Consider the following 14,259-nt stretch of genomic DNA (forward strand, 5'->3'; position numbering starts at 1 on the left):
ACAAGTAAACAAACAATTCATAAAAAAGTTTTTTAAGTAACGTGAAATCAAATGAAAGTAGCCATTTTTTTAGGATTTATCCGATTTATCATCACAAATTCATCCGATTTTTCATCCGATTCATCCGACAAATATTAAAGATCAACACAAAACGCTAAATTAATTCCTAAGATTGGACAACATTTTGGACTAGGATAAAGGGAATTTAAAAATTTCTTACAAATGTAATAAATATGCGACTAATCAAAATTGAAATTACAGGTATGCACTTAAAGAAGGAGCTTTTAACTCCATTACCAATTTCTTACCACTGAAAGTATTTAAAAATTGAATACAAATATAAATAGAATAATTTTCATTTTTCAGGCTATATGCTAGATATAACTAGTAGAATATTACCAAACTAGAATTGAAAATTATTATTAAGAACTTGAATGATTAATTTGCAAGCAACTCACATACCAAGGACATAGGTAAGTATCTCGTACAACAATAGACACAAATGTGCTTAAAGTAGTTTTCCCATTACCAGATAAGCATAGATAACTAAATCATACTGGAATTCGATCCCATATAACAACGCAGAAAAAAATCCGACAATATCCGTCATTACAAGCCACAATTTAACTTTAATCATAATATCTATAAAAATACAAACATTTTGCGCTATTTGTACACTTCCATCTAATGACTGTTTAATATTTTGTATGGGCTACTACTTTAAAAAGTTTTCATTCAATGACGAAAATCAATTAACTATGAGACAAGTTGATTAACAAACCATATATAGTTCATATCCAAAAAGTTTCCTCGCAGTGGAAATACACAAGCTTTCACTCAGTCGAAACCTATCCATACTTATGTGGGCATTACAGTAGTCCAATGGTAGTACAATGGCGAGTGAAACATTACACCAGTAGAAAAGTTTTAATTATCATTGTGGTCTTAGATTCTTTTTTGTATTCAAGCATTCACTTACTCGAAGTAAGTATACTATTTGAATCCCAACCAGTACTTAACATATAACACAAACCATAATTGCCAATGCAGAGTATGATATGTAGAAGAGAGGAGAATATATATAGTCAATCCTCTATAATGAAGTTTTGTGAAAGACACAGCGATTTTTTATATTTTTTCATATATTTGAACCTCTCTATAGCGAATTCCTCTCTATAATGAAACTTCTTTGCAAGCTGCATCATACTCGACATGAGCTCGTGGATATGTTATTCACTTTAGAATAGCGATAGGAACTTTTTTGGCTTGCGAGTGGAATGATGAAGATTGGAAAGAACATCATGTGCATTTTAAATGAAAGAGTAATCACCAAACAAATGCGTGTGCTTTCGCTTTGAATATGAGTGGTAGAGCATTTTTAGAGAGGTTTACAAATTTTGAGTCTATTAATTTGCTGAAAGAGTTTCTTGACAAGGAAAAAGGTAAAATGTCCAAGCAAGCAAAAATAACTGACTTTTTTGAGTTGAATAAATTAATAAATTATACAAATTTAAGTTCTATATAATATTAAATAAAATAGTAGTTAATAAAAATATTTTTTCTAAATACGAACAAACATATTAATGTTTTTAAAATTACGTACGTTTATATAAATAAATATGAAGTAACGTACATAAATTTAAGTAAAATGCAAAAAAAAAACCCAACAGAAGCAAATTTGTTTAACTTCTCTATAATGAAGAACTATAAATTTAGGAAGCCAATATTATATTTGCAATCACATATTTTAAAATTTCTATACTAGAGATACGAGGATATATAGAATATATGCAATATGTGCTAGGAAACTAAATATTCCCTTCAGTGACTAAGGTCGAATTTTTTAAAAATTATGTCATATGTAGTATTTTATATAGCCTAGGAATTAGAACAGCGTATTGTTCAAATTATAAACAACCTACTTACAAAATAAATGAATATTTTAGTATTTACAATTTACAAATATTTCTCTAACAACAAGTCACTTCTTAGTTTTACTTAGTTTTTCAAATGTTATTGCCCTTGAACAGAATTGACCTTCTTTTAGAACACACCAAAAAAAGTAAAAATCTTACTCACCTACAATTATACGAATAGCGGTCATGTTAATGCAGCTTCAAGGAGTAGAAGATAAATCAAACTTCACTGATGTGAGTTAAAAGATATTAAATGCATATATAAATATAGGTATATGTAGATCCATTTTTTGAATACAAATACAGAGTTATCACCAGTAGAATCTCAAGCGGATGCAAGAAAGCATGATAATTGGTATAACGATCTCTTATATACCATAAAGAACTTCCAATTGGCTTTGGAAACGTGTGACATTTACGGTACTAGATAATGGTGGTGATGTTTTTGTGATAACTTATAGTTTTATTTTTAGTTAAGTTGATTTATTATAACATATGCTATCATTACTCCTAGCCAGTCATAGTATGGTTAAGGTATTTAGGTTAGGTTGGGTAATAACGGGAATCCCAAGAGATTCACTTCGGCTTATAGGTCCATTGTGTTACCGTATAATTAGAAACTCACATCTTAGAACCACTTAGAACCTTTGACAAAGTTTATAATGCTATTTACAGAATAAATTCTAAAATCATGTGACCTGAAAAAGAATATCGAGTGGACACTTACCATTTTTTGACAGATCCATATAGTTTGGCAGTAGCGACGGTGATATGGAGGACTTCATAACGGATTTTGGTAATAAAGGTTGGCTTGTTGCCATCATTACATATAAAGAAATTATTGCTGAAAATAAAATCAAAAATCGCAGTCAAAAACGATTTCCACATCAAGTATCCTAGCACCGTTTGCTAACTGTTTCAGGTTACTTGGTGATATTTCATTGTGATCGTGAACCAAATATGCAGATACTGCCCATATTTGCCCCCAGGGTCTCTCAATACTTACTGAGGTTTGGTCTTTGTCACTATACTGCGAAAGCATGAGACCGTTTTATTTTTTATTTATTAGTATGCAAGATCTTGGGTTACCCTTACTAACCGCATATATTAAATGAAAACTATTTGTCCTGATTCCGTATATAAGATCGCTATAAAACCAAGGTACTTGTATCAGAACCATTTCGGCCTTGTTTTTGCTAAGGCATTGCAGTGGCGCAGGTTACATCGCCGTTACCATTACACCGAGCATGCTATCCTCCTCTAATTCATTGCCTGGGTTTAGAAGCTCTTCTTCATCGAAGAAATAATACGTACCCATGCTTTTCTCTGATGCGATTATGGGAGTTAGAGAGGGAATGGACATGATAACATCTATATTCATCGGTGAGTCAAAGGTGTTAACAAGCAGTGTTTCTACTGGACTCACTACAGTTGTGGGCGCAGGTGAGTCTAGAGGTGTTAATAGACAGTGTTTCTAGTGGACACACAACACAACAGTTGTGGAATCCAGGAACACGCTCTGGGTCGGCTAGATATTTGTTCCAACAACCATGTGTTTGGCGCATCGCCATACCTCACCAAGTGAATAAAAATCAGATATTGTTTTGATCGATTTTCTTGCATAACATTGAATTCAAATTAAAAACAGAAACCACCAAACCAGTACCAGGATGTGAATAAACTAATTCAGCAGAGTTCAATTAATTGCACGGCATGCAGCTCTTGTTATTTGATTTCCAATAAATCGGTCTTAAATACGTTAGCTGGTACTTTTGATGAAGTGCTATAGTTTCTAATACAATATCTTATAAAGAAAAACACTTAATTTTCGTTGGAAGAATAGCTAAGGGGCAAGAATTAATAGCTGTTGGTTTGGTTTAGGGGCTGCATAAGGATTAGAAATTACTCGTGTTTATGGTTGGTTTTCTCACCCAAACATACTTACTCAGCATGAACCATTAGAGTACAGCGGTGTCTCTAAACAGTCGTCTAAGCAGTTTATACTAGTGCTGTTTGTATTTGGCTTTGCAAAGTCTTTGGAAAATCAGATTAATCGAATAGTAAACGAAGTCTTCGAAATTGGAAATAAAATCGGATAATTATTAATCCAAAGTCTTCGAATATTCGTATTTGCGGTGTTTATTCGTAGGGAAATTATTCGGAAACTTCGTGAGCAAAAGTTAAACGTGCATCACACAAGATGTTCGAGAGGTCATAGAATTTGCTTTGTTTGTACGATTTTATGTTTTTTTGGTATATATAAATAAATAAAATATTAACATTTTTAATAACTTATATTTATAATTTATATTAAAAAAATATAAAATAAAAATTATAAAATTTATAAAATAAAAATATATAGAATAAAAATTTTATATAGACTATAAAATACATATGTAGGAATTTGATAATATTAATATTTATACATTTATAAAAATATTATTTTTATTTTCTTGTTAGTAATGGAAATTTAAATTTCTTTTATACTTTAATTTACATTTTATTTATCTTACTTTTTTTCTAGAACTAAGGATTTGAAAATATTCCATAAATAGTAAATCGTACTAACAGTAACTACAACAAAAAGATCAATTTTATTATGCAGAAATAAATTTGCGCTTACCTGCGTGAACATCACACGTCATACAAGTCAAATAATTATGTATTAAGGAGCATGACACGTTTTTACATAATAAATTTTCAAGGTTTTCATTTGTTTTTTAAAAAGGAAAAATGAAAACTTTTATAACTTTTCTATTATTAATAAAATCCATAAATATTAATATTATTAAATTCCCACATATGTTATGTAGTATTTTATATTATATTTAAAATTTTTATTAATATAATTTTTTTTTATATAAATTATAAATATAAGTTATTTAAAATGTGAATATTTATAATAATATGTGATAAAATAAAATAAAAAAACACATGTGCATATTTTCTGCTAAAATACCAAAAAAACGCAAAATCGTACAAACAAAGCTAATTCTATCATCCCTTGAACAAGTTGTGTGCTGTAAGTTTGTTTGCATTTTGTGTTCTCACTTTAACTTTTGCTCACAAAGTCTCCGAATAATTTCAATGCATATAACACCGCAAATCCGAATATTCGTGGACTTCGGATTTACAAAAAATCAGATTTTGTTTCCAACTTCGAAGACTTCGATGAAATCCGATAACACATTCGAATAATATGAACAGCACTAGTTTATACAGTAATTATAGTTAAATATATATACATATGTAATGAACAGAAATTTCCCATTAATATTATGTTTCAGTGAAATTAAGTTGTTTTTTCCAAACAAAATTCAGTTTTAAGGTTAGAACGCAATTAAGAAAAATTGTCATAATTTCGTTGAAACGAATACTGAAATTAAGGGATATTTCAAATGCAACTATGCGTAAGATACAGTGTTTGTTAAGAAACAAAGTCTCCTGCCATTTTGTTGTGTTCAATCTAGCATTGCCAGCTTTTAAATATGTGAACAAAATTGTTTAAAAAGGTTTGTTCTAATATGGCGTTTACACTGGCTGAAAATGGCTCATTCTGAATGAGTCATTTGAAAGTGTTTACATTCGTTGTATTTCATTTTTTCTCATTTCAAACAGCTGATTTTTCAACTTGCATGTTGATTTAATTTTTGGTCTGTGCCAAAAAAATGTTACAGGAAGGTTAAATATACCTTCAAACCTTACAATATAAACTGAAAACTTGTTTCTAGATTCGATTTATTTATTTTTGGGAAGTAGAAGTTCCAAAAATTGGTGCATCGTTTTAAAGAAAATGCAACCACCAAACATTTGTTTACCTTTTTTTGTAAATATGTTAAAAACAGCTTTTTCAAACTGTCAAAATGCCATGAAGAGCTTTCATTTAGGGTATGTTCAATGGATTCCTTTGCATTTGGAACGTATGTGGAATGCATTCGAACGTCATACAGAATGTGAGAAAATTGCTCATTTTTGTGCTTGAAATTTTATATGCAAGAATGAGCCATTCGATACTCATTTTCGATTTTTGACCAAAATGAGCCATTTTCGGCCAATGTAAACGCCGTATAAGAGTGATTATTTCCATCATTATATTTATATTAATTATTTTAAAAATCATCCATTGCATTCTTCGCGTACAACCTGGCATCGATTTGCAATAGTTAAAAATTTACAGCAATTTCTTAAAAACAGGTTTTCAAGTTTGCTTCAAGAGGTTTTGGATTAATTGTAATAAACGAAATATATTATTTGTGTTTATTTCCGTCTATGTAGATACCAATCAAATTATTTTTTATTTCTAAGAGAATTTAATTTAATTCTTTATGTCAAATTTTTAGAATTTTTTTACTATTGTATGAACACTTTATACCTACATACAAGATTGAATTTAAAATGAAATAAATTTTACATTGCAATAAAATCGCAATAACGAGCACAATATATATACATATGTATATGGATAATCGTAGCTTAATGGTTAATACATGATGGTTCAGCCTGATCGGATTATATTTGTATATTGTTAAGGCTATGTAAAATTCGCTGCTTTAAGAGTATATTTTAGTAAATCACAAATTTAAATTGTAAAAAACACTGAAAATTTATGAAGTTAAAAATACTTTTTATAAACATTTTCAGCATATTCGAACTTAGTTGCCATTGTTTTGTTCGTTTATAAATTATTCGAAAAAAGTTCAAAAAGCTCATTTATAGTTCAAAAATTGTTCAACGTTATTGTTATATATTTTGCTTGAATATTTTTCTGTAGAGTTGCAAACTGGCAGCACCGTGATTCTTAGTTTGTTTTTTATTTTCCGCGTGTGAAGTGGTTTGCGTTGAATGTCGGTGTGGTGTTGAGCAAAAATTGTAAGAAAATTAATTTAATATTAATAAAATTCTAAAATATTCTTACTTTTCTAAAAAATGGAGTCATTCTGAACCTTAGTAATCAAATTATAATGACGCTGATAAGTGCTACAGGAATAATGTTCTCTTGTTGTGTTGTCGAAATAAAGAAGCGAATTGAAAGAATGTGCAAAATTTAAAACTGCTTGCCACAAGTATGGGAGAATAAGAAATTAAATTCTACATCAAATTGCACCTAAACATTTGCAAGCAAATCAATTAAAAAATAAATAATACGCATAACTATATCACTAAAAAACAATAAGGAAGTTGAAATTGTTGCATTTTTCTCGTTTTACTTAAATAAATCGATAAAATAAAATACGTGCGACGACTGCGCTGACTTGACGATAGCGTTACCGTTGACGACGTAGACAACAACAAAAACACTATGTTTGTGTTTAAGCAAGCATGGGGCTATTTTTGTTGTTATTTATATTGAATTTAAAATCTACTTATCATTGAATATCTTTTCGTAATTTGAAGTTCTTTATATTATTTTAATATTTTCTTTTCAAAATTATTTTGTGCTTTGCAGTGTGTTTTGAAATTTCAAATAACAAAATTTGTGCTTATTAAAATTAGGACAAAATTCCGCAAACAGTAACTGGATTTGTAAAATATCAGCATCAGGTGAACAAAACGCTAGTGCTAAAAGGGGAAAATAAGGAATCGACAAATTAACAAAGAAGCAACCAAATTTCAAAGTTTCTGAAAGGAGAACACGTACAGGGTGAGTAATTTTGACGTTTATTTGTAAGTTTTTTCTGTTATTGTGTTTTATAATATTAATTCACTGATTTGACAACGGCACGATTTTCGAATGACGCAGTTAGAATGCATTTTTTTTTATTAAGTTATTAGTTTTACTATACATATTTCCTTTCTGATTATGGGAATTTAGAATGCAAATAGAAATTGCAAAAACAACTTTGCAACAACATAAAATATTTGTAATCTGCTTTTTGCTTGCTGCTTCCTGCTTCCTGGTTATTGTGATCCAATCGAACTCAAGTGGGTGGTTGAAAAGTTTTATTTACATGTGTTTCCTTCTGGTGGTCTGTTGCTTGTTCATCTTTCTTCAGCCAGTCTCCTCCGTTGCACTGTCTTTTGCCCTGTTGATGTCCAACCGCGCACTTCGCCTGCGTGTTGTGATTGTGATTGGCACTTTCGGCGATGTCATTGCACGTTAAATTGTTCAAATATTTCATTTATTTTTATGTAGAAATATTGCAGCGAATGTTGTGATTCTTAACATTTAAATTAGCAAATTTATTCAAGTGCTCTCGATCTTCACCCCTTATCACTGATACCGCTGTCACCGTCTACGTGCTTGTTTACTCAAAATTTATCTTAACTGTTGTCAACGCTGTTGACTGCTTTCATTCATCTGCCTTAACTTTTTGAGATTTATCAATTTTTCTTTGTTTCATACGCACATACATACTTTAAATCGGATTTATGCATTTATTATTAATACCGGAACTGTCCTTAAACATTAAATAAGGCATACCAGTTAATTACTAATTAAAAACATTCGGTAAGTGAAAAAAGTATTTATATTCGTATAAAAAAGAAATATCAAAATATTGTAATGAATGATTTCGTATAAGTATCTTATGTAAAATAATTGTAATGCTAATTCCATTAACGACATGATCTGCACCACAGAAACGCTCGTCTACACAGACGACCAATCGTTGCTCACCCATCCCAACAAGTTAAGATACTAGTAGCACTGTTAGCACTGTTAAGATACTAGTATCTGTCACCACCACCTTTTTTATCATCTTACTATTTAGAAGATATAGTCTTAAAACCAGAATTCTATGACCATTGGATCAGCATTCTGTGTACCTAATATTATGCTTTAGCATCAAAAAACGAGTCTTTGGATGATAATTTAATCAAATAATGTACATGGTTTTACTATATATCTTTTTGTAAGTATTTCTAAAGAATCTGCTACATATTTTAAACAAAATATGTGTATCACTCATATGCTAGAGACTTTAAAAATGGAGCTTGAAGTGATTGAATCTATTGTATTGTTATAGATGGCATATATATATATGGATCGATCGACTTTAAAATAATTAATTGATTGATAATTGAAATAATAAACTACATAATATATAAACCATAACTCGAATCGAACCTTCATTCTGAAATATTGTACCAATTTCATAATTTTGGCACAAATCACTCAAGGTAACTTCCCGTTGTATTCGAGGTAAGTTGCTGTGTATTTGAGTTTCACAAATCGTAAATAAGGCTAGATGCAGGGTGAAGAAGTGGTAGGTGTGTAGTATAGGTCACTGATCCGGCACACGCTTTGAGTTTTTTCTTCTTTGTATTTGAGTGGCAAATGAAAATGTAGCATAAATGTGTTAGTTACTTTTTGGCTTGGGAATTGAAAGTTTAATCGAAACCTACAGTTATGAAAACAAACTTCGAAGCATACCCAGATACGATACGAGTTTGTAATTTATAGATAGCATCTAAAATTTGATAAAAGGAAATTGAACAAATAAAATGAGATTCTCATTATTTCGCAAAAATTCCATTAACTTTCATTGTGAAGCTGAAAGAAAAGAGTCCGTATACTAAAAAGTCACACACGATGCGTGCCAAATTATTTTGTCATGTGCTTATAGTGATGAAAGCAATAGCAATTATAACGGTTTTATAAGCAGCCTGTATGCGTCATCGGCTTGAATGCTGGCTTAAATAGGAATGTATAAGTCAGCCACATATTATTGGTCACAGCTGTTGTTACTTAAACTTTATTGGCCCACCTCTGTTCCTTGTGACAAACAAAGCACTAACTGAAATGTTAATGTTGCAATTGAACTCTCTGTGTTTCGGGTTGTAAGTTTTTAATAGATGCCTCTAATGGCTAGCAAGTTTCTCAATATGCTTTGAAATACATGAAAAGTCTAAAATTGCCGTTCACTTGTACCACAATTCTTTTCATTGTTTTAAAAACGACTTTATGAATCACCAACGTGACCAGTAAGTAGAATGCTATAAAGATTTTGACTATAAAGATTTAAAGTTTCTGTCTGCGAAACCCGTCTGCCTGTTGTGTTTTGTGTTTAACAATCACAAAGATAAAATACATTTCTATACGAAAATGGTTGCCTTAACTTAAAAACTAATTATAGCTAAAAAACACTAAAAGCTAATTTCTCAAACTTTACATTCTATAGCTATGATGAGCTGGGCACCCGCCGAAAATTGCAACAGTATTCATTCTATATTATATTATATTATTAATTAACTCAAGGGTTTCCTTCACTTTTTCTCACAAATAAAATTATTATACTCGTATTTAATTCCAACCACTCAGTAAGTATCAGAAAGTAAGTTTCAGCACCCACACTTAACGAATATTTCAGTCATTCAATCACGTTGTAACCTGTGAAAATCTTATGCCAACTGTCTAAAAGAGAGAGTATTCTTGCGATAACGTCATACATACATACATCACAATAGGAAGTTAGTACAATTTGCTAATATTAAGCAAATATTTAGAATATTGCACGTCCTATATTTAAGTTTCTGATATCTTGTTCTATAATTTTATTTATTTTTATCTAGTAATAGTACAAAACAATGACATGTTATTTATTTTAACTGTGTAATTCAAAGTCTATAGAAATTTTAAAAGGTAAGGTCAAAATTAAGACTGTATTTATGCTATTGAATTTAGTTTCACCTATTTTTATATAATAAATTTCGTAATACAAGCTCTTTAGAAGAAAGCTTTTTTTCAAATCAAGTTTTATAAAAAGCGAAAAATCATGTAATTAGTGCAAATTTAATCGATATAGTTAGCTGCAGGTATGTCTTATCAATTGCAACTCATAATAATTTTGAACGTCTAGTTTTTATAATTAAAATAATTGCGCAAGAAAAAATACGGCTTAACTGCTTTTGCTTGTGTATTTCTTTAACCAATTAAATTTGATATACCATGGTTACGTTTGTAATTACCTACAAGCATCCACAAAATTTCGCTGATGTTTTCCTATTGTAAAGTATCTCAGTTGTTCATCGCTCTTAATCACTAAATAATTTGCTGCATTTAAAGCCACACTCCAACAGGCACGAACAAAGTTTTACCGAAATTATCTTGTGTTGAGAGTTGGTTAGAAATCAGTGAAGTATCTGGTATATTCGCTACAATTGTTTATAAATTTGTTATTAAAATATATATTTTCTTTCATAAGATACATTTTGAAATTGCTATGACGTTTTTACAGCTTAAGCAGAAAGACAATAGACAATAAAAGCTAGCAGAACAAAAAACACGTACTACTTGCAGCTACAAAAGCCAACACAACGCCGGTCAAAAGATAAAATAAAAAACAAAAAAATTGTAGACATTATCAGCCTTGTTCTGTCCGCTTAGCTTCTCCGAACACCTCGATCGTTCGTTTGGTACATACAAAACCAGTTAAATTTATTCACCTTTTCTACTTCACGATTGTTTGTTGTTTGCTGACTTTATGTATGCTATTTTGTACTTGAGAGGTTTCACTATCAACCGTCAGAATTTTGAGGCAATCTACTGGTTGAGTATGTTTCTCTCTTCTTTGGTTGAATATAAAAAGTATCTTTACTCGTCCACAATTTTGTAGCTGAACACTCGTATATTTCACTTAATACTACTTTTCGCGTATGTGAATTTCAAAACCCATCATGCAGTTAAGCTTTAAAGTCACTTAACAAATTTATTTAAAAAAGAATTGAAAAAAAATTAAATAATCTAAAATTACTATTATATTTGGCACATAAGTAAAACGTTTAAGCAAAAACATAAAAATATAAAGACATGTAATTTGCCTCTGTTAAAAAAAAACATGAATTCCTTCCGCTGATACAACCAACAATAGCACTTTACCAGTACAGAGAACTTTGAAGGCTATGGCGTAAAGAAAATCTTTTTAAATAAAATTAATTGCCCAAAATATATAGAATTTAAGTCAAAAATAGACGCAATGCTTGAACAGTTCAATAAAATCAAAAATTTTGAAGAAGATCACCTTTTATTAAACAAATTTTCAAGAAAATATTTGATAAGTATTGTTATGTAAATGACAGTATACGACCTGTGCTGTATGTAAACAAGCCAGTATAAAATTTCAGCAAAAATCAATTTTAAATTAATTTAAAAGAACTTGTGCATTTCAATACCAGTCATATATTTTAAGAAAAAAAAATCACAACAACAAGGTTTGTGCATCACATTCTAAAAAATAGTGTCTCACCTACCCATGCATACAAAGATATTTAGTAAGTGTGCGATAACAAAGAAGAGTAAAAAAAGTGTTTGTCTGTCAAGCCAGTATTAAGAAACTTAAGGCTTAGTTAGACGGTAAGTAACGTAAGAAATTAATTCAAAGCGAAATGCACAACAACCAAACATGCGCATTTGATAGGAACGAAATAAACAAAAACGGTGAACTTTGTTTATTTCGTTCCTTTCTTACCGTCTAACTGAGCCTTTACTTACGCATGAACTAAAAGCTATGTGTGCAAGCAAAATATGTTGTGTTCAGTATTGATTTCACGAGTACATCTGTTTAACAACCGATTTTAATAAGCACAGCTAATTTGAGTCACTCTGTTCACTATGCTATATATCAATATGGATAAGTTTTTTATGTACTCCTCTTTTGTGAAATCAATGTAAAAGTTTCATATACTTCTTAACACCAGTTAGTGCAATTTTGTAAATCTCGTTATCACGAGAAGTAAGCTATATCCGATATATAGCTTAGTAGAAAAAGGCTTACCCAAACTTCGGACTCTACTTAAGCACTTTGTATAACTAATGTGTTCGGGAAAGCAAAATCGTTTTTTGTGCCATTATTCGATATACCCCTATACATATATGTAACATATGTATAAGCATAAGATCATCATAAGATGACGCAGTAATTATATTCAAATAATTGCTTTCAGATTGATTTATATCTATAAACAACCAATTACATCTCATTACTATTTCGGACTACCTGACTAGATGTAGAACTGCAGTGTAAAATTGGCTAAGCATTTTCTGTTAATACAAAAACGTGGACGTTTAAAGCTTAATATCAAGAACAGTTATTCTGCTGAACAGTTATTCTAGTTAGTGGCTGAAGACGATCATTAATGAATCGAAACGATGGTTACCACTTATTTTCAATAAGTGATGACTGAGTCTTGCTAAGTAATGCTGACTGAAATTTCCATACCTCTCTGGGTTTCGGAGCATGCAATTAAGCTGTTGCGCAATCTGAAGCCTTTAATATTTTAAAGAAAATTATGCAATTTCACACATTGATTTGTGTTAGTATTTTTACGAAATTTGCATGAAATTATTTAACTGGAATTGAAATCATGTCTGAAACTAATGAGACGATTTTCATGAATTTGGTTTTTTCTTCTTAAATTTTTAATGTGTTTGTGGTGTGGCTAAAATTATTTTTTTTTGGTTTATTCATTTTTAAGTTGACAAAGGAGCAGAGTATAATTATTGTATATATTCTATCTATTGTTTCCAGTGAGTCTAGTCGTCGCCGCATAGGCTAACATCGGTATGCTTTGTCTGTTTGTTCTTGGTACGCAATGCCGCGCCTTTATATTTGTCGTTTCATTTGCTAAACTTTGTTTTTATTGTTATTCTCAAGGTAGTTTATTGTCGTTTTCGTTTTAAAATTTTTTAAATTTAAACTTTAGTGTTATCAAAAAAACAAATATAAGTTAATTGAAGTTTTCTATCTAAAAATTATCGATAGTTTATCAACAACTGATTTTTATGTAAATTTCTAAAGTAAATTTCATATTCTTTCTATGATTAATGAGCATTACAAATCACATATTCATTACTATTCACATTCAAATACCCATACATGTTAAAGGGTTCTGTTGATGTTGCTTAAGAAAATAAGAAAATTAACTATTTATTTAAAATTTACAAAATGAAACACATTAGAATATATTATAATATTTGTTCGGAAATGAATTAAAAAAACCGTTATCATCTAAGCTAAAATTAGTTTTATTGCGTATTTATTATTTACTAACTCTACATATAAAGAGGTAAAAATACATTTTTAACAATTAACATAAAATACATTAAGCAATATGCGGCCTGTGCTGTATGTAAACAAAATTCTTATAACTCGTAATTCCATACCTTTTGTTACAATCAGTGAGTTTGTCATAATCTTAACCAATGATTACTAGTGTAATTAAAATTGTTCCTAACTTTGCTGTCTCACAGAGTTCCTAAGAATCCAAACCAGATTCTGTCGCTTGTCAATTCTATATTTATTTTTTAACGGAGGTTCGGAAAACACAAGTCAATGAATCATTTACACTTTTTGATTTATACTATATGTATATTAATATAAACAATATAAATGCAAAGTAATGTAGC

At 30.0% G+C, this 14,259-nt stretch overlaps 1 protein-coding gene across 8 annotated transcripts in view; it reads left to right on the forward strand.

Moving 5' to 3' along the window:
* The first annotated feature begins 6,631 nt into the window (after nucleotides 1-6,631).
* Nucleotides 6,632-14,259, forward strand: part of LOC119678010 (dnaJ homolog subfamily B member 6) — a 29,227-nt gene continuing 21,599 nt past the window's right edge. For 4 of the 8 annotated variants that reach the window (XM_038089618.1, XM_038089621.1, XM_038089622.1 and 1 more), the window contains exons 1-2: nucleotides 6,632-6,785; nucleotides 7,363-7,557. The gene's annotated coding sequence lies outside the window, so the exon portion shown is untranslated. Of the gene's footprint in view, nucleotides 6,786-6,850; nucleotides 6,980-7,362; nucleotides 7,558-14,259 lie in introns of those variants that run through there. The other 4 variants (XM_038089619.1, XM_038089625.1, XM_038089626.1 and 1 more) reach the window with 4 other exon arrangements.

Source organism: Teleopsis dalmanni, chromosome 2 (assembly GCF_002237135.1).
Source record: "Teleopsis dalmanni isolate 2A chromosome 2, ASM223713v2, whole genome shotgun sequence".
In the NCBI taxonomy this organism is placed as follows: domain Eukaryota; kingdom Metazoa; phylum Arthropoda; class Insecta; order Diptera; family Diopsidae; genus Teleopsis; species Teleopsis dalmanni.